Source organism: Podarcis erhardii (assembly GCF_964252035.2).
Source record: "Podarcis erhardii genome assembly, chromosome: 3".
Lineage (NCBI taxonomy): Eukaryota > Metazoa > Chordata > Lepidosauria > Squamata > Lacertidae > Podarcis > Podarcis erhardii.
Genome location: NC_138507.1, coordinates 15,932,083 through 15,956,725, shown reverse-complemented (window position 1 = coordinate 15,956,725; position 24,643 = coordinate 15,932,083). Strand labels below are relative to the sequence as shown.

General features: G+C 39.6%; 1 protein-coding gene across 4 annotated transcripts in view; it reads right to left on the bottom strand.

The window, feature by feature from the left end:
* The window catches only part of MACROD2 (mono-ADP ribosylhydrolase 2), a 997,401-nt gene that overhangs the window by 749,789 nt on the left and 222,969 nt on the right, over positions 1 to 24,643 (bottom strand). The gene's annotated exons all lie outside the window — the stretch shown is intronic.

The window sequence follows — 24,643 nt, the reverse complement described above, 5'->3', positions numbered from 1 at the left end:
TCTCCCGGCTCACTAAGCCCTGTTACACCTTCAGCTTCCGACATCTCTTCCCCCTCATCATTGTCCCACCACTACTCTCCAGGCTCTGAGCCTTCTTGATAACACCAAAACTGCAGGTTCAATCCCTGTATGGGACAACTGCATATTCCTGCATTGCAGGGGGTTGGTGGTCCTCAGGGTTCCTTCCGCCTCTACTATTCTATGATTCTCTTGGGGGTTCCCCAGCTGGTACCTCCCACCATTCCTCTGCATTCAACCAGTCCATGACACCTCTTTTGAATATGACCACTGTAACCATGAACCTCTTCTCTATTTGATTCTGGAACCCTGTCATCCAACAAGCCAATCAGTACTTTGATATGATGAAACAAGTACCTTAACTATGATTCCCCATCCCCTCTTTGTAAAATACATATCTTAATGACACTCCATTGCTTTACCTATAACCATTTTTCCCCTTAAGATTTTCAAAAGCAGTTAGCAGCCTGTGGTGAATGCAATGTGCAGGGATTAAGAGTCTCTTCTGCTTTAAGAAAACTAAAGGCATACAGATGTGCAATACCATGGGAGTACTTTAGATATAAGAGGAGGCCTCCTAATGCAACATACAGTGGTGCCTCGCAAGACGAAATTAATCCGTTCCGTGAGGCTCTTCGTATAGCGTTTTTTTTGTCTTGCGAAGCAAGCCCATTGACAGCTTAGCAGATTAGCGCTATTAGCGGTTTAGCGGCTTTTAGCGATCAGCTGTTAAGCGGCTTATCAGCGGATCAGCTGATAAGCGGCTTAGCGGCTTAGGAAAAGGGGGGAAAGGGGGGGGGAAACCCGCAGGAACTCGCAAGACATTTTCGTCTTGCAAAGCAAGCCCATAGGGAAATTCGTTTTGCGAAGCGCCTCCAAAACGGAAAACCCTTCGTCTAGCGGGTTTTCCGTCTTGCGAGGCGTTCGTCTTGCGGGGCACCACTGTATACACTTCACAGCCAAGGGAAATGCTCCAGGGGCTATTGGCTAAAGGCCTTTGAGCATACCTCCTTCTTGGGCAGAGTGTATGGTGGGGATGAATATTTCAGATCTTTCAACTGGAACAAAGTACTGCAGTTAAAGCGTGGCACCCCAGATAGTGGACCGTGCAGAAAACTCTAGGGCTGCATGAGCAAACTCAGCTCAAGTGATTTTTGCCTAGATGCAACTCTGACTTGAGTTAGAATTGCATCAAAACTAAACTATGTTTACGAAGTTAACTCAACTATTCAACATGACACCACAGAGAATTCTTTGAAATAATTCTCTCAATTTTGAACACACCATTATGTTATTCCATTTTTATGGTTGTTCTAAAATAGGTATCAGACAATTGGTATGCAGGATGCAATTCAACACATTGCTAAGCGGGGGGGGGGGGAGTATGTGTCAGGGGAATGAGATCTCTTTGCACAATGGGACTTCCCCCTAAACCTCTTCTGGGGGTTCCCACTACTCTCCAGAGAAGATTTAGGGTGGCACAGGGGGAAGAGTGGGGGGAAGAAGACCATATTTTGTGAACACAACTTAGTTGCATCCTGCCCTTTGCATCCAAGTATTTTTTGCTGCGTTGGTATCAAATGTGCATGCCAATATATGAATCTTACTCAAACTTCAGGTTTTAAAACAGAGCTTATAATAATTGAATACAACACTTTCCTGAAAATTTCGTTAGAATATTTCAGAAAACTTTTTTTAAAAAACAACCTTTCTCTAACTGCATTTGAACATGAATAGAAGCTATTGCCTTTTTAAAAAAAAAAAAAAAAAAGCTACACGGATTATTAAAACTGCTTACTGAAACAGAGACATTAAATGCACGCACACATTGAGGTATTAGTGTTATCAGCAGCTATACTTTTTTTTTTCTCAAAGACGCAAAACTAGTCAGCCAAATATGGATTAAATAACTTGATTCAAGACACGCTCACTTTTATTCCTCTCTCTTGTTCTCAATTTCATTTTCATTTTCTTCTCCCTTACTCTGACCTGTTGTATACCAGAAGATTGATCGCAGTGCATCTAAACTGCATTGTGTGCCTATGTGTGAATCTGGTTTCTGAAATGAAGAAATTAGTTTTATGAAACTAATACAAGGGCACAACATGTAAAAACAACTACTTTCATTTCCCCCATTAACAGTCATTCTACATGTTTGTACAGAGGCTGCAGAGTATGCAACTAAATACTCAAGAGGTATCATCAGTTTAATTACATTCTTGACTCAGAAAATCATAAGAAATTGCCGAGGAGAAACTTCACTTGCTTACATTATGGGAACTAATATCACAGTCAATAATCAGCTGACAGAAGTGTTTTTTGGAGGAAAGAAAACTTACTTGAAGGTTCAATATAGTAACTGAATTTAGGGATGTGACCCAGAGTTGTTTTTAAGCCTGGTCACCTAAGGAATGTAAGATTAAAGAGCAGGCCTGAACTTTTTTCAGTTCTACTTTTTGTGTCAAAAGGCACACAGAACCAGCTCAAGACATTTTGGAACTGGGCCAAGGAACAAGATCACACTTTCTCTTCCACATACAGAAGCTGACTGGATTGCCAGCAGTGTCTTACTTCAACAGTGATGAGAAGATGGCATCTTCCACTGCACCTGAGGGCAAGCTGAAGTGGCAGAAGACAGGTCATGTGGCACACCTAGCTCTCCCTTCCAATACCTAGAGGTAGATATCAATACCCAGCCATCTGCCATCTCACACTAACTAATAGTAGGGCTGATTTGGAACAGGGACATTCAACAAGGGAGAATGGGGTTTTTGTCAAACTGCAAAGGAAATTGCTCAAAAATCTAAAGCTTTTCTCTGTTTTCAATGAGACTTATACCACCTCAGTTATCTTTAAACTGAGCTTCAACTGGAGAGCCCTTCAAAGAAAGGATTCCTTCAAACCGTTCTGTACTCGGACAGTCCTTCAAAGAGAGGTCTGTTTTCTGCAGGGTCCACATGACCACCCTAGAACCTATACATTTTGTATACACATCAGGTCTTTCAGACTGAATCAAAACAAGACCCCAAAGCAGGGACATCAGTTCCAATTCCACTCCCTGCTGTATGGGTGCTCAGAGAATGTTTGTGCTGATGCTGACTGTCACATTGGAAGGAGGCTGACCATTGGGAGGCCAAACCCAGAGCCCGGCTCCATGTTCGACCTCCTCTGCCCTCTCAAGATTGGGAGCGGTGCTCAGCTTCTTCCCAAAAAGCAGTTGGGGCGGCTGAAGACACCTCAGCCCTATAGAGTTGATGTCTATGTTGGGGGCACCTGCCCTTTTGATCTCTTTCCTATTACAGTGGTACCTCAGGTTACATACGCTTTGGGTTACATACACTTCAGGTTACAGAGTCTGCTAACACAGAAATAGTGCTTCAGGTTAAGAACTTTACATCAGGATGAGAACAGAAATTGTGCTCCGGCGGTGCAGCAGCAGCAGGAGGCCCCATTAGCTAAAGTGGTGCTTCAGGTTAAGAACAGTTTCAGGTTAAGTATAGACCTCCAGAACAAATTAAGTACTTAACCCGAGGTACCACTGTATATCACACAGAGACACTGTCTCTGGTTCAGTACCTCTTCCAACAAGTTTTTTAAGTGAGTATTTTTACCCCCGTTTGTATCTGTAAATAATAATAATAATAATAATAATAATTATTATTATTATTATTATTATTATTATTATTATTTATTTGTACCCTGCCCATCTGACTGGGTTGCCCCAACCACTCTGGGGCGGCTTGGACTTGAAATGTTTTAATATATGTTTTTACTGCAATTTTTTGGGGAGATGTTTTATGGGAAGTGATTCATATATGACATAAATTAAACAAATAAACTCATCCTGGATTCTGCAACATTTGGATTTTGGGAGCAGTACTGAGATTTTCCCCTCTCCCTTCAAAAGCATGCCTTTCATTTTACAATGGCACATTACTGTCAAGCACTCCTCATTGTGAAGGATACCATACCTGAGTTTTTAGTGCTCAAAAATGGCCAGCCCTATAATATCAGGTCAAAGGTGGAGATTCAGAAAGGTTCCATTGTCGCTAAAACAGGCCAATACCTCAGCAGAAACTTCAGCTGGAAATTTAATTGTCAGGTTCCTTTTATCTTTTTGTCAGGCTAGCACACCCTGCATGAGTATGGCAGAGACAAACAGCTGGGAAGATGAGCAGGTTTACACAGGTAAGTTTATTACCTCATGGCTTATCAGCAATTAAGTCAGGAAATAACTACACCATGACATAGTATGGCAGTTGGTGTGGAGCTCTGTTCTTGTCTTGGGAAATTTTAAAGTTTCATTTACTACCTGTTGAAGAATTTGAGTGTAGCCAATGGCAACAATTGAGAAAGCACTGACTAACAAAACTTCAGTCAACCAATCAAAGCAGGCCTAGATAAGAGGAGTCATTTATTAACAAGAAATCTCAGCAAACCTCAGATAATGTCAGTTAGAAAGATAATACTATCATCCAGTTCAGAATTAAAGGGACAGCCTATATTAGCTATATGCTTTCTTTGAAACAAAGCACACAATTTCAGCATGCAGGAATTTTCTTTAATCTATCTAACAACACTGCAGAAAAATCAATAGACTGGGCAACATTAAGCATACAGATAGTAAATGTCTGTAGTCTCAAGTGACGGAGAAAAAAACATTCAATATGGAACTAAGAACACTTTCAAACTTTCCCCAAATGTCTTGTTTAATCCCATTAGAATGGATCCAAAGTGTTTGCTGCATGAATGGAACATACCAACAGTTCAAAGACTAAAAAAATAGGAATCAAGCCATTGATTTTAATTTTAGAGTATCTGCTGCACAGATGTGTCCCCAACAAGAAACACGTTTCCAGCGATTTGTTTTTGTGTATCTTCGACAACACATTGGATTGAGTTTATACTGTGCAATGTGGTCCAGCATTATCATGCAGCATCTGTTGGCAGTCAGCCGGGTTCAGTGTTCCACTGATGCCTGTCCAGGGGTGTTCTGCATGTGGCTGTGTCTAGGAGCCACCAGCTATCTACACTTGCCACAGTGTTCCCAGTATACCAGACAGGTAACTCTCCCAGGGTCCACCAAAGGACACTTCATTGAAGGCCACCTCTAAACAGTGACCCAGATGAACGTCAGGTCTGTCTGCTGTGAAATGGTTTCCCATGCACATAAATGCAGAACTGTGCTTCTAAATAAGGATTCATGCCCAACAAAGCCATGCCCCTGATGTTCCAATGTTTTGGAATGTTGTTTTAATGTGAAGGCTGAACACATATGTACATACATGTCACTTTTTTCTTCTTTTAAAGGAAAAAGTGGTTTTTAAAAAAACAAAAAACAAAAAAACAAGCCCACAACCCTGAAAGTCACTTTTGAGACTGTGGAAAAGCTATCTGCGCTGAGGTTATGCTCTGAAATGTGGAGCAATATGGAATTTCCAGGGTTTGTGCTTTTAACCATTAACTCAAATGTAAATCCAGTTTCTAACCACTTTGCAAAGAATGCCGATGGATGAAATGTGCATATTCACTTTTATGGGAAATGCGCTGAACTTTCAATGGGAGTGTTAAGAAAGGTGGAAATGTATGTGTAACCCAGCTGAAAGCTTTGGCACATCTCTGTATTTGTGCCTTGCCCTTTGCATTGATGAAAATAGTTTAAGAACAGCATCCGACTTAAAGAACTAAAACACATTTAACATCAAATGGTATACATTTTAGTCACTCTCATGTCCAGCAGAAATTCGTCCCCCCCCCCCCCAGTACATACCTTACTGAAAATGTCATTGCACACCAAGGCCAGGTGTAAACCTACGCCTGGGAGATGCTGGTGGGGAATGTAGCTGCAAGTAGAATGTTAAATGAATACTGAATTCCTTACAATTTTGTCAGGTAAACTGATCAGTGTGTAAACTCATTGACAAAAGGCCAGGCCAAACCTATTATGAAAGCGCCAAATGAGTACGTATCTCAGTATCAGGCATAAGTGAGATTTAGCAGGAAAATGGGCTTTGGATAATATTCTGAGTGGGAATTTAAGGAGTTATGATTACAGTGGTACCTCTGGTTATGAAGTTAATTTGTTCTGGGGGTCCGTTCTTAACCTGAAACCATTCTTAAAATGGGGTGCCACTTTAGCTAACTGGGATCTCCTTCTGGTGCCACGCTGCTGCCGTGTGATTTCTGTTCTCATCCTGAAGTAAAGTTCTCAATCCGAGGTACTACTTCCAAGTTAGTGGAGTCTGTAACCCGAAGTGTTTGTAACCCAAGGTACCACTATATAGACTATTAGTGTAGGTCCTAGAAGGTATGGCGTATCCAATGAAATATTATTGTCCAGTTTGATAAATATTTATTTACTTCATTTATGAATGGCTTCCCAAAAAGCATCCAAAAGGAATTTAACGATATGCAAACTATTCTAACAACCTGAAAAAAGTATAGCCATTTAAATTGATATTTCTGTTTGCATTCTGATGCCATAATCTTCACACAAAGGAAGCCACTTACAAAGGAGCAGCAGTGATCAACACAACACCAGTTCAGATCCTCCTGCCGGCTAGCTAGTAATCATGTGTGGTGCAGCACTAGTACCCTACAGCAGCAACACTCTCACCTCACAGAATTGATGTCTCTGCTCAACAAATGTTCAACAAATGTTGAGCAGAGACATTAATCCTGTGGGACACCAAGCAGGAAGGAGAGCCTAATAATAATAATAATAATAATAATAATAATAATAATTATTATTTATTTATTTATACCCTGCTCATCTGGCTGGGTTTCCCCAGCCACTCTGGGCAGCTTCCAACAAAGCATTAAAAAACACTAATTCATGAAATATTAAAAGCTTCCCTAAACAGGGCTGCCTTCAGATGACTTCTAAAAGTCTGGCAGTTGTTCTCTTTGACATCTGCTGGGAGTGTGTTCCACAGGGCGGGTGCCACTACGAGAAGGCCCTTTGCCTTGTTCCCTGTAACTTGGCTTCTCACAGTGAGGGAACCGCCAGAAGGCCCTCGGCGCTGGACCTTAGTGTCCGGGTAGAATGATGGGGTTGGAGACACTCCTTTAGGTATACTGGACTGAGGCCATTTAGGGCTTTCAAGGTCAGCACCAACACTTTGAATTGTGCTCGGAAACTTACTGGGAGCCAATGTAGGTCTTTCAAGACCGGTGTTATATGGTCTTGGTGGCCATTCCCAGTCACCAGTCTAGCTGCCGCATTCTGGATTAGTTGTAGTTTCCGGGTCAGCTTCAAAGGTAGCCCCACATAGAGCGCAATGCAGTAGTCCAAGCGAGAGATAACCAGAGCATGCACCACTCTGGGGAGACAGTCCGCGGGCAGATAGAGTCTCAGCCTATCTTTTCCTAGAAAGACCCAGCCACCAGTCAAGTAGGTATCGGCTCTGTCCCACTGTTTTCCCATACTGTTTGCCTCTCCTTCCTGCTTGGCACCCTGGTTCTGGGTTCAGGCGTCAGATGAGTCTGGTACACAGCCCTGGTGATTATGGCAGCTTCCCAAAGCGCTGCTGCAGTCCTGTAAAGCTCCACTAGCACACACTTTTGGTTCACATATTCCTAACTTCATGTGATTGTGAGCATAAGCAAGTCTCAGGAAGGTCTCGTGGATGCAATAAAGAGATGGCTGGAATTAAGAGAAGCTGCCATGTGTATAAAGCAGCCTTTAGGGCAGGAACATTAAAGGTAGATCCTCGTGGATCTAAAAATGAACACACAAATTTAGGTTCACATTTTCCAATATGCTTAGCAAATAGCAGCAGACCTTTAAGGTTATATATGAATGGATGATTCAAGTGCTCAGCATTTTGGAGAAGCATGCATTGTTCTGCAGAGCAGATGTACCACATTTCAGTTATAAGCCATTAATTCCTGCATTGTTTTCTCCTCACACCACACATAGCTAAAGTAAGCCCAGAGATAATAGGAAGCACTTAGAGATTAGTGAATCCCAGTAGTAAAACTAACAGAACATTCTTTGAATTGCAATCTTCCTTAGTGTGCCCTCTGAGAATATGTAGTCAGTTTCTTGTTCCTGGACATCCCTCCCTCCATAACTTTTTGCAAGGAAAAACTCAGAATGCTGGATAGCATTTGATTAAAGTAAATTGTAACACAGCCTGCAAGTGCCCAAAACAAAACCTGTCAAGTCAGCATATTGAACAGACTTCAGAAGCAGTCTCAATAATATACACACATGCGTGCACAAGACACAGGTTAGAGGAAACGAGAGCTAGCCTCTTGCATCAATTAATCTCAAGAGCCAAAACACTTGAAGTCTAGACAGCCACTTTACAATGCCATGTGAAAACCTGTAAACAGCTCCAAACACAGAGTTGAGCCCCACTTTTGTATCAGCTTTCCGATAGCTTCTGGTAGAATGATGTTTCCGAATGAATGCAAAGTGAAGTTTCCTGGTCTTGTATGTCTTGAACAATCAGCACAAAGCCTCTCAAATATCCTTCATTATGTGGTGCAGGACAAAGTTTTTTGTTAAAAATACTACTCTTTCTTGCCAAGGGAGCTCTCCTGTCCTAATGTTCTAAGGAATTGCTTCATAATCCTAAAATTATGGGACTATTAAACGAAAGCTTTAAATAAACTGACATGCACTTTAAAAATAATTGCTACATAATTTGAATTGTCCTGCTTCAATAAGCCTTGTTGCCCACCCACCCCCAATTTAATCAGCCTTCTGACATGTAAAGGTCAGAGTATTCCACATGTTTTGATCAGTTTGGAGGTACACACGGCATTAATACAAACCTGACACAGTAGTCAGTTGTAAACATGTTCCCAGTTGTCTGAACTGACAAAATTATATGACAAAATGCTTTCCATGTAAAAACAAAATGTAAATACCTTACAAAAAGTGCAAATGGGTTTCCCAAGCAATAGTTCAAAAGTGAGGAGAAAACCAAAGCACAATAACTTTTTTAGTAAACACAGACATGAAAAGCAAAAGCCAGCAGTGTTATTTTTTCTTAAAGCAGAAGGAAAAATGAAAGGTGAGGCACTGATAGATAAAATCCCATCTTACAACACTGGTTTTGCTAGTTGATTCAAAGTCAGTAAAAGAAAAAGAAACAGAAATAAATACATAAATAAAGAGATTAATGCTTTATTCTAGTAAATTTGTTTACTGTGGAAAACAGATTCACACTAAAAATATCAAAGCACTCTAAGAGATAATCTTTGAGAACCTTACTTTTCACATAATTTGGTTTCTGAATAATCATCAGTATTTTATTCTAAAACTTGTGATTTTTTTCAGCCAGGACTTTTCCTTCAGCACTGTATACAAACTGTAGTGAAATTCTGTTTCTTTGCCTACTCAGCCTATTAAAAAATAAATAAATCTGATTTTATTTATATACAGATAATTGTTTTAAATTGATTCTGAGCTATAGGGAGATGGGAAGTTCTGTTGTGCAAATAGAAGTCATTGTGCAAACAAAACAATTTCATTGGATACAACCCTCTTTGATTAAGTGGTTTATGCATTCTAATAAATAGCTTAAGACAGCTTATCAAAGCTTTATGACTGTCTATTTCATGATATTTACGATTATGGTTATTTTATGGTGTAAGTTTGCTCTTAAAGGCAGCCTTTAAGTCTTCTAAATGAATACAAATAAAAAATACATAAAAGGTTTGCTACTCAATTGTTACTCCATAATGCTGCTTAAGAGTATCCCCACCCTGTGGAAATCCCACTCTGTCTAATCACTTCCTCAATAAATTTCTTTCCTTTAGATATTGTTATTTATTAAATTTCTATACGGCCCTTCATCCAAAGATCACATGGTGGTTTACAATTTAACAACACAAAAATACATACCATAATAGCAAACAAAAACAATACCCCCACCAGTGTTTTTTCCCCTACAGGTACTCAAGGGTACGTAGTATCAGCACCATTTTTTTCTAGAAGAAAAACACTAGTTAAAAGTGTGGAACTTTTAACTAGTACTCAACTTCATGGTACTGGCACCTTTTTTCTAAAAGAAAAACACTGCCCCCCACCCCAATTAAAAGGCCATAGATTGTTTAATTAGCCAAAGGCCTGGGAGAAGTGGAATAATTTATCCATCTTAAAAGCTAGAATGATATTGCCACACAAGGTCTTTAAAATTAGTAAACAGCATTTCTTGCAAGGACCTATACTGGATCAACAATTTTACTCACTTATTGGTTTACGAATGTATGAATATGCTAAGAATATACAACTCCCTCAGTCAAATAAAAGATAACATGCATGATGTACTAGAAGATGAACAAATAACATTATGCATTCATCGCTTCCCGCAAAAATAATTTAGACTGATTCCAAGAGGAATGTCAATTCAAATTCTGTCTTAGCTGAAAAGTACATTGTGGCCTATGCTAAATAAAATTCAAGATGACATAATAATTTTCTTCCAAGAAGAGTGAGCTACTGTCCCATTTTGTAAAGCCACTTACATTTTGATATTTGCAACATAATGGCCTTCTAGAATATGCTATAACGAAAGTTAAAGAAATGGCCAAGTTCAAGAACAAAATTGCTCATCCAGTAAAGATGATTCTTCCATATACTAGGATGCGAAATACCTGCTTGCTTTGTCAATGCCTCATTATGAAATTTCTTTTACAAACTACAATCCTGATCAACTTGGTTGAACATTCTGACTATTAAAGTAAAAATGTTTCAAGCTGGTGATACAGGAACAAAAACGGATGACTGCATCCTATTTCTCTTCACAGTAACCCATCCATTAAATAACACGAATATACCATTTTCACAATCTCAGAAGCCTGAAACCACAAATTAAATGTATGTGGCTGCTTTTACTCCAAGGAAGCTGCAGGCAAAATCCACACTGAGTTCCACTGGTTAAGAATTATGGTACCAGTTCTCCCGGAAAGTTTCAGATCCCTATCCATTTTAGCACATGTTGCTGCACATGTGTAATTAATGTCTTGACAACACACTGACTCAAGGAATTTATCTTAACATTTATAAAACCTTTTGCAAGCACAATGCCCCAAAATGTAAACAGCTGTTCAGAAAGGCGATTAGTGGGATGGGTAGGTCAATATGGTTATGATAGAAAATTTGATGCAGAAGTGTCAAAGTATTGCACAAATATAGACATCAGTGACACTCAACGTCTGCATGAAAATATTGCAAGAGTGCACTTATCTGACATGAGGTATGCGGCAACCAGAGAGAGGGCCTTCTCAGATATAGTCCCACTTTTATAAAACGCTCTCCTCTTTAATGGTTGCCTGACAGTACCATTACTAATTTTTTTTGTACCGGGTGGAGACATTTCATTTCCTTGGCTTAGATACATAGCACTATTTAACATGTGCAGACCACTGAATTGTATCCAGCCCTGTGCAAGTTGGTTTCTGCTCAAGAGCAAGTCTTTCCCTTCATCTCTCGAACCTCACATTCAGGGGTTGAAAGTGGTCAGAGAGGACAGGGAGGTTTTGTTTCACATGTGGAAGACTGTTGCGTAAACAGAACAGCAGCATTGAATGCAACATATTTTACCTTGGTTTTTGTGTTTTATATTATTTTTGCAAACTGCCCTGGAAGGACTGCTGAAGGGCAGTATATAATTGGCTTTAAAAATGAATGAAATCAATACACACACAGACACACAGACACACACAGACACACACACACACACACAAAAGAGGGTATATGAGGCTTGTTGCACGTGTTCGGTTTAGTATTACAGTCATAATTCTTGTAACAGTGGAAAAAATGAGAGCTTTCTGACTTATTCCAGAATGAATTACTACTACTACTACTACTACTACTACTACTATCAAATGCTGCCCATCTGACTGGGTTGCCCCAGCCACTCTGGGCAACTTCCAGAACTATATAAAAACACAATAAAACATCAAGCATTAAAAAGTTCACTATAGAGGGCTGCTTCAGATGTCTTCTAAAAATCATGTAGTTGCTTATCTGTTTAACATGTGATGGGAGGGCATTCTGCAAGAATTATATTATTATTATTATTATTATTATTATTATTATTATTACTACTACTACTATTATTATTATTATTATTATTATTATTATTATACTATGAAAGCGCATTTGAACTGATAATATGGTGCATTCCATGATGGCCAACAAGGTTTTTAGAACTGTGGGAAAAGCAGTGTGCATTTTGATACAGAACACATTTCAATTAAAAAAAAAAAAAACCCTAAAAGGACACAACATCAGTCATTTTCTGACAGCATGTGAAATTCACACAAATTGATTTTTCAAAACTAAGATTTTTCACACCCAAACTCTCACACGTGCACCTCTTCCTGTTGATCGCACCATTTATTTTTATCAAGTATTTACAAGTTAAAGCCTGGTAGGTTTAATCGTGCCGTATGCTCTGCTATGAAAGCAAAACATCTTATATCCTTATGTCATCAGAAGGCAAGCTAAGACTGGTTTTTGAAACTAAGAAATCACAATCAAATATTTTTCACCACCTGAAAGAGCAAGAATGTGCAGAAAACATTTTTTTACATTATGTGTGGCTTAATATTTATGGAGAATACTTTGCCTTCTCTAGACTTTCATGACAATTAAAAAGTAAGTGTTAATAACTCTCTTTCCATGCACACAACACAATGCAGCACAGTTCACTCGAGAGACTGAGGACTACCAATTATCCGTTCTATGCATGGGTGTAGAGATACAGAATTTTCAACCAAAAAAATGAAAAAGAAAAGCCAAAAAAACCATTGTACTAATTCTCAATCAGCAGCTGTCAGAAGAAAGACGACTTGAAGTAGGTTGGGTTTCTTTTAAAGGAGAAGGCTAAAAATACCAACAAATCGCACACATAAACACACTAATTAAAGAGAGTGGAAGGCTGATGTTTCTTGATATTTGGGGACTTCCTCAATGAAATATGAATTCTTACTGCAAATACACTGCTTCTCATTTGGCTTGACTGGCACAGCACTATAGGGCAGACCCCCAAATTTGTGGACCATCACTACTAAATGTACATCTTCTGTAGCAGTGTTTCTCAACTGGTGGAATATTCTACCGTGTCTTTTAAAAAATGTGTGTGTGTGTGCCTGTGCATGTGTGTGTAGTATATATATATATATATATATGTGTGTGTGTGTGTGTGTGTAGTATATATATATATATATATATATATATATATATTCACAATATTTCAATCCTTTTGAAAATTCAAATAAAATAATTCGGAGAAGGGAGATTGACAGTGTATTTTGTTTTTTATGTTAGCTAAAAGACTAACATAAATGTTTTTTATGTTAGCTAAAAGACTAACATAAACTCTTTTAAATGAGTTTAAAAGATTGAGAAGCACTGTTCCATACACTAGTTTAACAGACCTCCTCTTGCATCAAGGAATCATGGGAACTGTAGTTTAGAGAGGGAGGGATTCCTAACAGAACTCTCAACACCTCATTAACTACAATTCCACACTCTTTAACCATTTTCAGGTAGTCCATACAGCCAAGGGGTGTTTGGCTGATCAGAACAGGAAACGAAGCCCCTTCACAATGCCGCCGCCCCCCCCCCAACAGGCAGGGGCAGGGGCAACTGTGGCAAATGGAGAAAGGAAAGAGGCTTGATCCTTCCTTCCCTCACTCGTCAGCTCCCCCATGCACTGATAAGCAGTGTGCTGATCAGAAAAACAAAGCCCAGAGTCCGACTGGAGATTCTCTCTGCTTTCATGCCAGGAGACTTCGGGGGACTGTCAAGGATGGAATGATGGGGATTTTTTGCCCAAGCCTGCGAGGGGCGGGGGCATGGTTCTAGCATTTTTATTTTTCTCCAGAAGACCTCAGATAATTAATGTGTTAAAAGGGTAAAGGGACCCCTGACCATTAGGTCCAGTCGTGACCGACTCTGGGGTTGCGGCGCTCATCTCGTTTTATTGGCCAACGGAGCTGGTGTACAGCTTCCGGGTCATGTGGCGAGCATGACTAAGCCGCTTCTGGAGAACCAGAGCAGCGCACGGAAACGCCATTTACCTTCCCGCCGGAGCGGTACCTACTTATCTACTTGCACTTTGACGTGCTTTCGAACTGCTAGGTTGGCAGGAGCTGGGACCGAGCAACGGGAGCTCACCCCATCGCGGGGATTCGAATCGCCAACCTTCTGATCAGCAAGTCCTAGGCTCTGTGGTTTAACCCACAGTGCCAACTGCGTCCCTCAATTAATGTTTTAATCTTTACTTAAAAGACTTATTGTGAGGAAGCCCTGACAGTTACAAGTGGTCCGAAGCTGATGGCATCTACAGAGCACATATTGCCTCAGTGTTTCCATCTTGTGATAACTGATGGAACAGACAAACGTAGCAGCTGGTTTGCTTGGTTACTGCGAAGGTCCAACGGAATCCCAGAAGCTTTTGAAAGTTGCCTACCCAGTGCTCAAGGCATGACAGTGATATCTATATTTTTCCCAGCATAGGCTAATCAGGCATATATTGCCTCTGGGCAAAAAAGTTTAATTCCCAACCATTACAGCTAATAGCTACTGACAGCCTCTATCCTCCATCGAGATCCCCAGTCCTTTTAGAATCTATGTATGCACCACAACAACACCCTCCAATTAATCTAATATTTACAATTATTGTACCAACATGGAGGTCACACTGCACCAAGAGGCGAAAACACAGGTCTTTATTGTAATTTTTATATTGCATAATGAAGTACTTCCTTTTGCTTACGCTTCAGGGTGATCTACAGTTTCAGTGCTTGCAGAGACTCAGAGAGAAAATAACTTACTTTTGTCTGCTAAAATTCTGAAAACAGATATTTCTATATCTTTCCATAATGGGAACGTGGCGTCCCTCAAAATATACTACAATATGGTAAAGATAATTTCTACACTAGCTGTAAAGTTGAACTTCAGTTTGTATGTAGTTTAAGATGTTCTACTAGAAATAGTAGTTCACAAATCATTAATAATAATGAATTAGAAGAAATCATCAAGCCAATCTACATGTACTGCAGCTGTTAATTTGGAGTATAAAATTACTATAAAGAAATGGAGCTTGTTTTATTTTTAACACATCCATATATATATTCCTTCTTTCTCAATATGCCTTATTGTTTTACATACATAGATCTATAGGTCCTTATTGAACAATTCCATTACATAAAGTTCATGTTAGAAAGAAAATTGTCCCTTGTAAAAAGCTGGATACACAGTAGCCACTTATATGAGCCTCATTTTCAAATACCAATCTTAAGGGTGGAATCCATCATAATGCTAATGTGCAATTTCTCCCTGGCAAACATAACGTTCTCTCCTTCTCTTTCCCCCGTGCTCTACCTAAATCTGTTCTAGGAGTTTCCCCATCCCAATGAGGCATGGGGAGGAAAAGGTAGGAATTTCCATTGTGCAAGAAGAAATCCTTGATGGAACTTGCTAGTAGAGTACAGGCCATAGTTACATACATACTCAATTTCCTCATACTGCTTGATTTCCAGACATTGGATCATCTTGGCTGCCTTCCTCTGTACACATTCCAGCTTGTCAATATCCTTCTTAAACTGTGGTTTCCAGAACAGGACACAGATGTGGTCCAACCAAGGTGTTAGGATAGAATTGTGTTAAGATTTTTTGTTAACTCATGTTAAGCCTGTTATCTACCAAGGGCCCTACAACTTTTTCAAATGTACTACTCGCAAGTCGGGTGTCCCCCATCTTATATTTGTGCAGCTGATTCTTCTTGCCTAAACGTAGAACCTTCTCTTTGTCCTTAATGAAATTCATTTTGTTAGCTTTCGCCCAGTTCTCATTCCTTTCAGTAGGAATGTCTGTCAAAAGGGATGTGTGTGTGGTGTCTCTGTCTGTCCGATATGTGCAGTCAGCAGTAATAAGCAAACTCACTGGAAAATGAGCAACTGTATAGTTGAACTTCACCTATAAGCTATGTGTTACATGGACTTCAGCTGTTAGATCTGTAGTTTCTGTAGTTTCTCCATAGCAAACCAGGAGACATTAACATTAAGAGGCTTGTTTTGTTTTAGTCTGCTAATTTACATTCTGGGGAGAAAAGGAAATCAACTTTCACATTGAATGGAGTTTTACAAACCCAGACTACTGTGCTCCTTGAAGACACTAAATCTGGCATGGCACACCTGTGTCTAATGTGATTTTCTGCGTACTTGAAGTAATAAAGACCTGCAGGTGGGACTGGATTAGTAATGGGTCAGCTATAGAAGTTTTCAATTACAGGTTTCTGGTTCAACTCCAGTTCAGGTCAGTACTAACAAAGTCCTTACCATTTGGCAGCCACTCATTGGCCTATGTAAAATTAATTGATGGGTTCAATCCAGATCTCAGTGGTAATTGCCTATTACACAAAAGCCAGCAGCATGGTTAGGATTAATTGAAAACCATTTGCTGTGGGTTTTAGAAACCAGTTCAAGAACCAAAAAGAATTATAAGATTTAAAAAATTGCCAGAAAATTAGGCTTTACAGAAGTATAATTTTGATTTTCCTTCTACAAAACCGAAGACCTAAATTAAATCATGTCTTCCCCAAAGGGGTAACTATAGTAGGGGATTTAATTCTAAAATATAGCAATCAATCAAGAGGGCTCCAGCACTGTACTAACTCATCATATAGATCTGATACAATTACTACACTAGACACTAAAAGTCAAATTTATTATCTTCTCCCATATTGCACTAAATAGCTATGTGACCCTATCAGTTAAACTCCCTTTCAAAACAGAGATTGAATGCAGAATACTATAACCTGAAGAGAGAGAGAAACAAACCCATTACCAAGAGGATGTAAATTACAGTTGCTAATATAACTAAGAAGGGCAACAGCTAAGAAAAGGAAGCATGATTTTCTTTTCATATTATGGGTGACAGACTCCAAGTACCCATAAAATTGTACTACTTCTAAATATTAGCAATATTTTCACATTACTAAACCACAAGTCACTCAGTTATAGCATTTTTGAAGTCAGAAAAAAACAAAAGAGGGGGGATAAATCTGCAACAATTAACAATGGTGAAGCTGTTTTCTAGCGACTCAAAACTAAGGCTAGCACTTAGCATGCATTGCTAGTCTTATTCACTGGTAAGTATTCATAACCTTATTTACCAATTAAATGATGAGCAGTTTTTTTACTACAGCAACATGTAGGTAATTTTGTTTGCCTTTGCAAACTATATATTTCACCTCCCTATTGAGTTCCAGGTTGAATAATTTTGTTATCTAGTCATGGTCTGGTAGATTAGGTTCTTGAGGCTTTTGCTGGGTACTCAGAAGATGCCATTAGCAGAAGAGAGTTATTAGAGTCATAACTTAAGATTCTGAAGTCTAATTCACAAGGACTTTTAAGGAGGAGTAGCCACAGTTGTGCTTTTCGTCAATCCAGACTGAAGAAGAGTTTGGATTTGATATCCTGCTTTATCACTACCCGAAGGAGTCTCAAAGCGGCTAACATTCTCCTTTCCCTTCCCTTCCTCCCCCACAACAAACACTCTGTGCGGTGAGTGGGGCTGAGTGACTTCAGAGAAGTGTGACTAGCCCAAGGTCACCCAGCAGCTGCATGTGGAGGAGCGGAGACGCGAACCTGGTTCACCAGATTACAAGTCCACCGCTCTTAACCACTACACCACACTGGCTCACTACACCACACTAACTGATGTTTTCCTGCCATGAACACAAAAAGGTTCCCTTCAACCTGACCACGACTCCTAGACACTCACTGATTCCAGTGATTATAACTTCTCATAAAAGCGGTGTTTAGGATTGAGTACAAAAACCCTATCTGGCTGCAGCTCAGCATGCATCCAGAAGCAGAAGACAGGTTTTGCATTCCCCTCTGAGTCTGTGAAAGCATGGGAATGAGCCAGTGTGAAATTCAAGGTTGTACAAATGAGCCTGAAATTGTTTGTCTTTCATATTAAGAAACCTACATGACGATAATGCAAACAGAGGGGCCTCCTTTGTATTATATGTAGCTTTTATCTTTTCTTACATACTTGATCTTAGTTCCTTATAGACCATAATGATATTTTCTTATACTGTATATCTCTCTTTTTTCCCTATACTCTTTGGTTATATAATTTCCCCCAATAATATTGGACCAGGTAAGTGTGTGTGTGTGTTTGTGTGTGTGTGTGTGACAGCGAGAGAGGGGGGGGGGTATAATTGGGCCTTACAGTAATAGCTCATTGGCACCATCTCTGTAAAGCATACTTTCACAAATTCTGAACACCCTAAATGCAGTTTTGAGCAGCTGGTCAAATTACTCATGATAAATAAAGAAAACTATATTTTTTTTATCTCACTTTTTCCTGAAATTTAATTTAAGAATCTCAGTGGTCATTTTCCAGTTCAGATTTTTTTTTTTTTTGAAAGGCTGAGGATTATTTATTTCCAAATGGATGACCCGTTTTCTCAAATAAAATAGTATCTGGGTTTAACATCTACCAATCTCCTGCTATGTATTTTGCATTTAAAAATTCCAAAAACTTAAACATAAGAGTTAATGTTCTTAGGAAAATGAGTAGCATCAAAAGCACCTTGTACTGAAAAAGAAAAGGGAGAAATTCAAAGTTGGGCACTTCTGATCAATCCACCAGCAAAAGCTTTTCTGTTTGTCAGATGGAATGATACCACTCTCCTCCACCCATGTGCCATTCTGGGATTTCTCCTGACCTTCCAGAGAGTATTTGGGGAAGTGCAGGAGTACAAAGGGAAGGAGAAGGGTGACGTCCCATTGAGCCAGAGAGAGCCCTTGCACTGGTTTCTGTTAGTGCACCAGGTTAGCTGAATCCAGGCCCAAATCACCTGACTGATTCAAGGTTTTAAAAGAAACTCACAATTAAAGGAAGCCTGCTATTTCACACAGCCTGGTTTTACTTCACTATATAAAGCCCTGCCTAATAAATGAGACAGGAAATAAGAGGCAAAAACATTTTCTATGCAGTTAAGGACAGATTTAAAAATATGTGGCCAAAAGCAAACTAAACCCAGAGGTACACTTCAGAAACGTCAAAGTTTCATTATTGCCTGACCTCTACGGTCTTTCCAGCACTGCGTGCAATACAGTACTTAACTTGGAGATAGAGCACTGGGTGGAGTTTTTTTGTTTTTTGTTTTGTTTTCTCAAGACAAGAGGGGAAAAACACAGTAGGGATTGTGATGCGATTTTTCTACTGCAATCTAGATTTTGAATAAATGCAAATACATACAATTTGTTTTATCTTCCTTGCATAATATAGAATCAGCCCATAGAGGTCAGGCTTCAATGGGAAATTTACAACCTTCGCAATCACAAATTCACTGAGCCAACTGGCAGTAGCATTCACAATAGCACACGACACACACATACACATTTTATTTTGGTCTGACTCAGAATGGAGAAAATCTTGCAGTATTGCCCCCTGGCTTTGACTAAGATGCTAAAATAGGACACTGACAGATTAAGTCCTGGTTCTGCAGAGTTTAAATGTGAAACCTTTTCTCCTGCTTTCAAGCACCCCTTTTTGTACTGTCTTTCTGCTGAAATGGCACTTTTCATAAAGCATCTGCGTGTACTTTGAATATTCTAGTGTCAGGAAGTCGGCCCTTCTCATTACACTGTGGGAATTTAAATGTGGCCTCGCAATCACACCTCAGCATTTGTTGCTGGTCATTAACAGGAATACAGTAAGGTCTAGTATCAGTTTCTTGTTACAATGTTAATGTCAGGGTTTCTTTCCCACTTCTGGTACACGTTCGACAAGACTTAATCAGTGAATGTGATATTGCATTATTTTTCTCCACTTCAAACAGTAATAGCTATCTAAAGTGACAGCTATTTTAAGTCTATAAGAAGGCAAGCAAGTTATTTATATCTGATGTTCCTCCCATTTTCCTCTTAAGACTACTTCAGAAACCAAAGTAGTATTTTTTATAGTTATCTCTGAATTCTCCTGCATAAATACTCTTTAATGCCTCATTTCCTCTTATTACATGCTAAAACTTACTTGGAACATCATAATTAATCACTTCTAATCATTAACAGTGTCCCAGAGATTTCAAAACTCTTGGCTCTCTGAAGTATTCCCCCTTAGGATCTGAATGTTATGAGCCTTGCAGGTAGATTGCGGATACAGTAGTTCTGCAGGTTTATGGTATCAGAGTCAAATAAATGAGTGAAATTGAGAGCAAGTCTACAAAGGTCCAGTCCTAAATCACAGACTAAATCCTGTTGGACTCAATCCAATTACAAGTAGTTTTCTTTCTTCTGGCGGCAAGATATATTTGCTATATACCAAAAACACACCCTTCCTCTTGGATGTACAGGGGTAGCAAACCTCCTGTGGATACTGTCACACTAATAAGGAAGCAGCAGACCCTAAACTTGGGAGCATGCAGCTCATTAAATTAAGTTTAGCACAATTTCCCCATTAAATATTGACAAATGTTACCCAATGAAAAAGACACATAATGGAGAAGTAAGATAACTCCATGGCATGAATACATGTGCAACACTAGCAACATTATTACAAGTTAAGCACTGTAGAAAGATGAGGCTCAGAAACATTGGCTTGTCTAACTCGGCCTACAGAGAGAATTTGAAATGGGAGATCTGAACAGTTGATTTCTTCATGCAAAGGGCATTGCATGTGATACCATTTGGGCACAGTTTTTTGGGGGGGGGAGGGGGGACAGCTAGTGAGGAATAGAGAGAGGCAGATTTATTTGTGTTAAGAGGAACGTTGCACAAGAGGAAAGGATAAAGGGTCTGGAAACCAAGCCTTATGAAGAAAGGTTGAAGGAGCTGAGTATGTTTAGCCTGGTAAAGAGAAGTCTGAGAGGAGATATGATAGCCATCTTCAAATATCTAAAGGGCTGTCACATGAAGGATGGAGCAAACTTGTTTTCTCCTGCTCTGGAGGCTAGGACTCAAACCAATAAATGCAAGTTACAAGAAGGGAGATTCAAGAAGAACTTTCTGACTGTAGGAACTGTTCAATAGTGGAACAGACTTCCATGAGATGTGGTGGACTCTCCTTCTTTGGAGTTTTTTAAGCAGAGGTTGGATGGTCATCTGTCATGTATGATTTAGTTGAAATTCCTGAATTGCAGGGGGTTGGACAAGATGACCTTTGGGGTCCCTTCCAACTCTACAATTCCATGATTCTGTGATTTCTGCACAGGGGTTCAACTGCGGATTGCAGCCTCCACTATTTCATTTGGTGTAAAAAAAGGTTATGGAAAAGTACATGCAGTTGAGTAGTATCATGTGCAGTTTGACATTTGCCATCACTGTACAGTGGTACCTCGGGTTAAGTACTTAATTCGTTCCAGAGGTCTGTTCTTAACCTGAAACTGTTCTTAACCTGAAGCACCACTTTAGCTAATGGGGCCTCCTGCTGACACCGCGCCGTCGAAGCACGATTTCTGTTCTCATCCTGAAGCAAAGTTCTTAACCTGAAGCACTATTTCTGGGTTAGCGGAGTCTGTAACCTGAAGCGTATGTAACCTGAAGCGTATGTAACCCGAGGTACCACTGTATTATTCTAGCTATATTTTAATAAAGACCAGTGTCTGTGTATATGTACACACACACACACACACACACACATACACACATGATGTAAAATACATGTATGCTTAACAATAACAGCAATATTTATTGTCCAGTTTGTAACCAATGCACTGCAATTAATATCTATGTAATGTACTGATTTAATTATATTTTCCTAAATGGTATAAAAACAAGTAAGTAGATTTAAATCATTCCACCTTAAGGCTAATGACCTCAAGTATAAAGTTTTAAATAAAGACAGATTATTATGAATACACAATGAGTGCTTTCTAATCTCTAATTAAACAGGCTAATTATTCCCACTGTGGATAATGCCAATATCACTACTTATATCACAGCAGGAATTGCCTTGGCGAGCACATTTACATTATCACTTTGGATTGATCTACATTGTAACATTAAATTGATCAGAAAGATAAATCAATAGCCACACAGTGTTACCTAATGGGTAGTGACTGTGTTAATATATTTCTGGAGTGTGTAAATTAAGATCAGCATAAAACCTCTGGTATGATCCTGAATTTTAAAAAGGCATGTTTTTTAAAGGTGTGTTCAGGATTCTGGCCCCGCTGCTTCATTCTCCCTTTGCTCTCCCACTTACAGTCAGTAAGTATTACATGGTCACTGAGAAGGATGCTCAGTCTCCATTTAGCTGTTTTGGGCTTTCCTCATTTTTCTGAAGAATTTTCTAGAGAAAAACCTTGGCGTTTCTCCAAGTTTGTTGATATTTCTGTCTTCTGCATGGACTATGCCACTGTAGGTCCATAAGCAACAGCAGTCTCCCACAGGACTCCGAAATTAGTATATATGGTTATGACCCTATTCCTTTACTGCTTTTACTGCTAGGAGGGGACGCGGGTTGCACTGTGCTCTAAACCAATGAGCCTCTTGAACTTGCCGATTGGAAGGTCGGTGGTTTGAATCCACACAGCGGTGGTGAGTTCCCGTTGCTGTGTCCCAGCTTCTGCCAACCTAGCAGTTCAAAAGCACACTAGTGCCAGTAGATAAATAAGTACCCCTGCGGCGGGAAGGTAAACAGCATTTCCGTGCGCTCTGGTTTCCATCACGGTGTTCTGTTGCCCCAGAAGCGGTTCAGTCATGCTGGCCATATGACCCGGAAAGCTGTCTGTGGACAAACGCTGGTTCCCTCAGCCTGAAAGCGAGATGAGTGCCGTGCCCCATAGTCACCTGTGACTGGACTTAACCGTCCTGGGGTCCTTTACCTTTACCTTACCTATTTCTGCTAGGCATATATCCCAGTCTTCCTTTAGAAAACACAGAGTATCTTACATGGACACATAGTGTTCTCCCATCCAGGAACTGATCAGATTATACTGCCTTAGTTTCCCCATTAAGATATGATCAAATGTTCTCAGACCAGTCACTGGACTCCCCAGAGCAACCAGCTCCATCCGCCTCCTTCCTCTCCTTCTACTAAATCAGGCTACAAGGCTTCTCAACTGGCTCCACCGATACACCAGATACTCTTGAATTCTTACCAGTTCATCTGCTTTTTTCCTCTTCCCTACTAATCCCTTTTCTGTCCGTACTGCATTTTTGTAGATTATAACCCTGAGAGCGGGGGGCTGTCTTCTCATGTTAGTCATAGCTACAAGACACTCTGAGAGCCTTCTGCCTGCCCTCAGCTAAAGAGAGGGGTAAAAATACTTTGAACAAATGAAAGAATAAACAACCACCAACCAAACATGAAGCTGCTGTGCCATACATTATAACCAAGTTCTTGAAGTAGTTTATAATGTAGTTATAACTATTAAGGGTGAGAATACACATACACACTATATATATATATATATATATATATATATATATATATATATATCTCCTTCGCAGCCCCCAGGTCCTTGGATGATCTATAGGCTTCTTGGCTTTTAAATCGTGTGTTAACATAATAATTTAATAATCTAAATTGGATATAGAAATATTGATATAAATGTGTCTTTATGGAAACTCTAATTCCGTGCTGCTTTATAGCACTGCTGTAGTCTGAGGTTCCCAGGTAGTCATTTGGTGTACCCCAAGGCATCTGTTTCCCACATGTCAGCTTCCTGTTTAACGTAGTATAAGTAATAATATTTGTCTACTTGGGAATATTTTTTTATTTGTTCATATTTTTTGCTGTCATACCCATATACAACTTCACAGAATGCTCACTCTATATAGTTATAAGCTTGAATTTTCAAAACAGCCTATTGCTTCTTCTTTTTCACTGAAATTTAGCTCTTCACATACAAGTTACAACATCCAAAGTTTGTGTCTTCTTCTTTTGTCCCATGGAGGAAAATTGCGATGAACATACTGGATGAGCAAATCAAGACTGAAAATACAATAAAATGTTGACTGCCTTTTAAATCTGACCCTGGCACTTAAAGAAGTACAGTGGTACCTCGGGTTACGAACTTAATTCGTTCCAGAGGTCCGTTCTTAACCTGAAACTGTTCTTAACCTGAGGCGTGCTTTAGCTAATGGGGCCTCCTGCTGCCGCCACATGGCTGCCGCGCGATTTCCATTCTACTTCCGGGTTAGCGGAGTTTGTAACCCGAGGTGTTTGTACCCTGAGGTACCACTGTACACTTTTCTAATTGTTGGGACAGGATGAGGAAATGCTGTGTTTTAATATTTTATTTTATTTTATTTTATTTTTATTTTTATTTTTATTTTATTGTAACAATCTGGAGGGTGGGGCAAGGCAGGTGGAAAAGCCATTGCCTGATGAACAGAAAATCTCTTTCCCCTCACAGCTGGTTGGCAGCATTTGCACTGCCAATCATTCCTAATGGCCAAATACTCTTTGTTCCTTGCTAATAACAACCCATCTTCTTCTTAGCATGGGAAACTGGTTGGCCTTGTCTTTTTGAAACTGCTAGATTCAGCATCTGGTAGCTTCCACTAATACTCCAAGCATTGATTTATTCCTAACATTAACTAAATTTAAGAATTTAGGGGGATCTAGCCCCTCACAAAGTTGTAACACATTTATGGGGAATCTAGCCACCCCCGCTCCGCAAACTCAGAA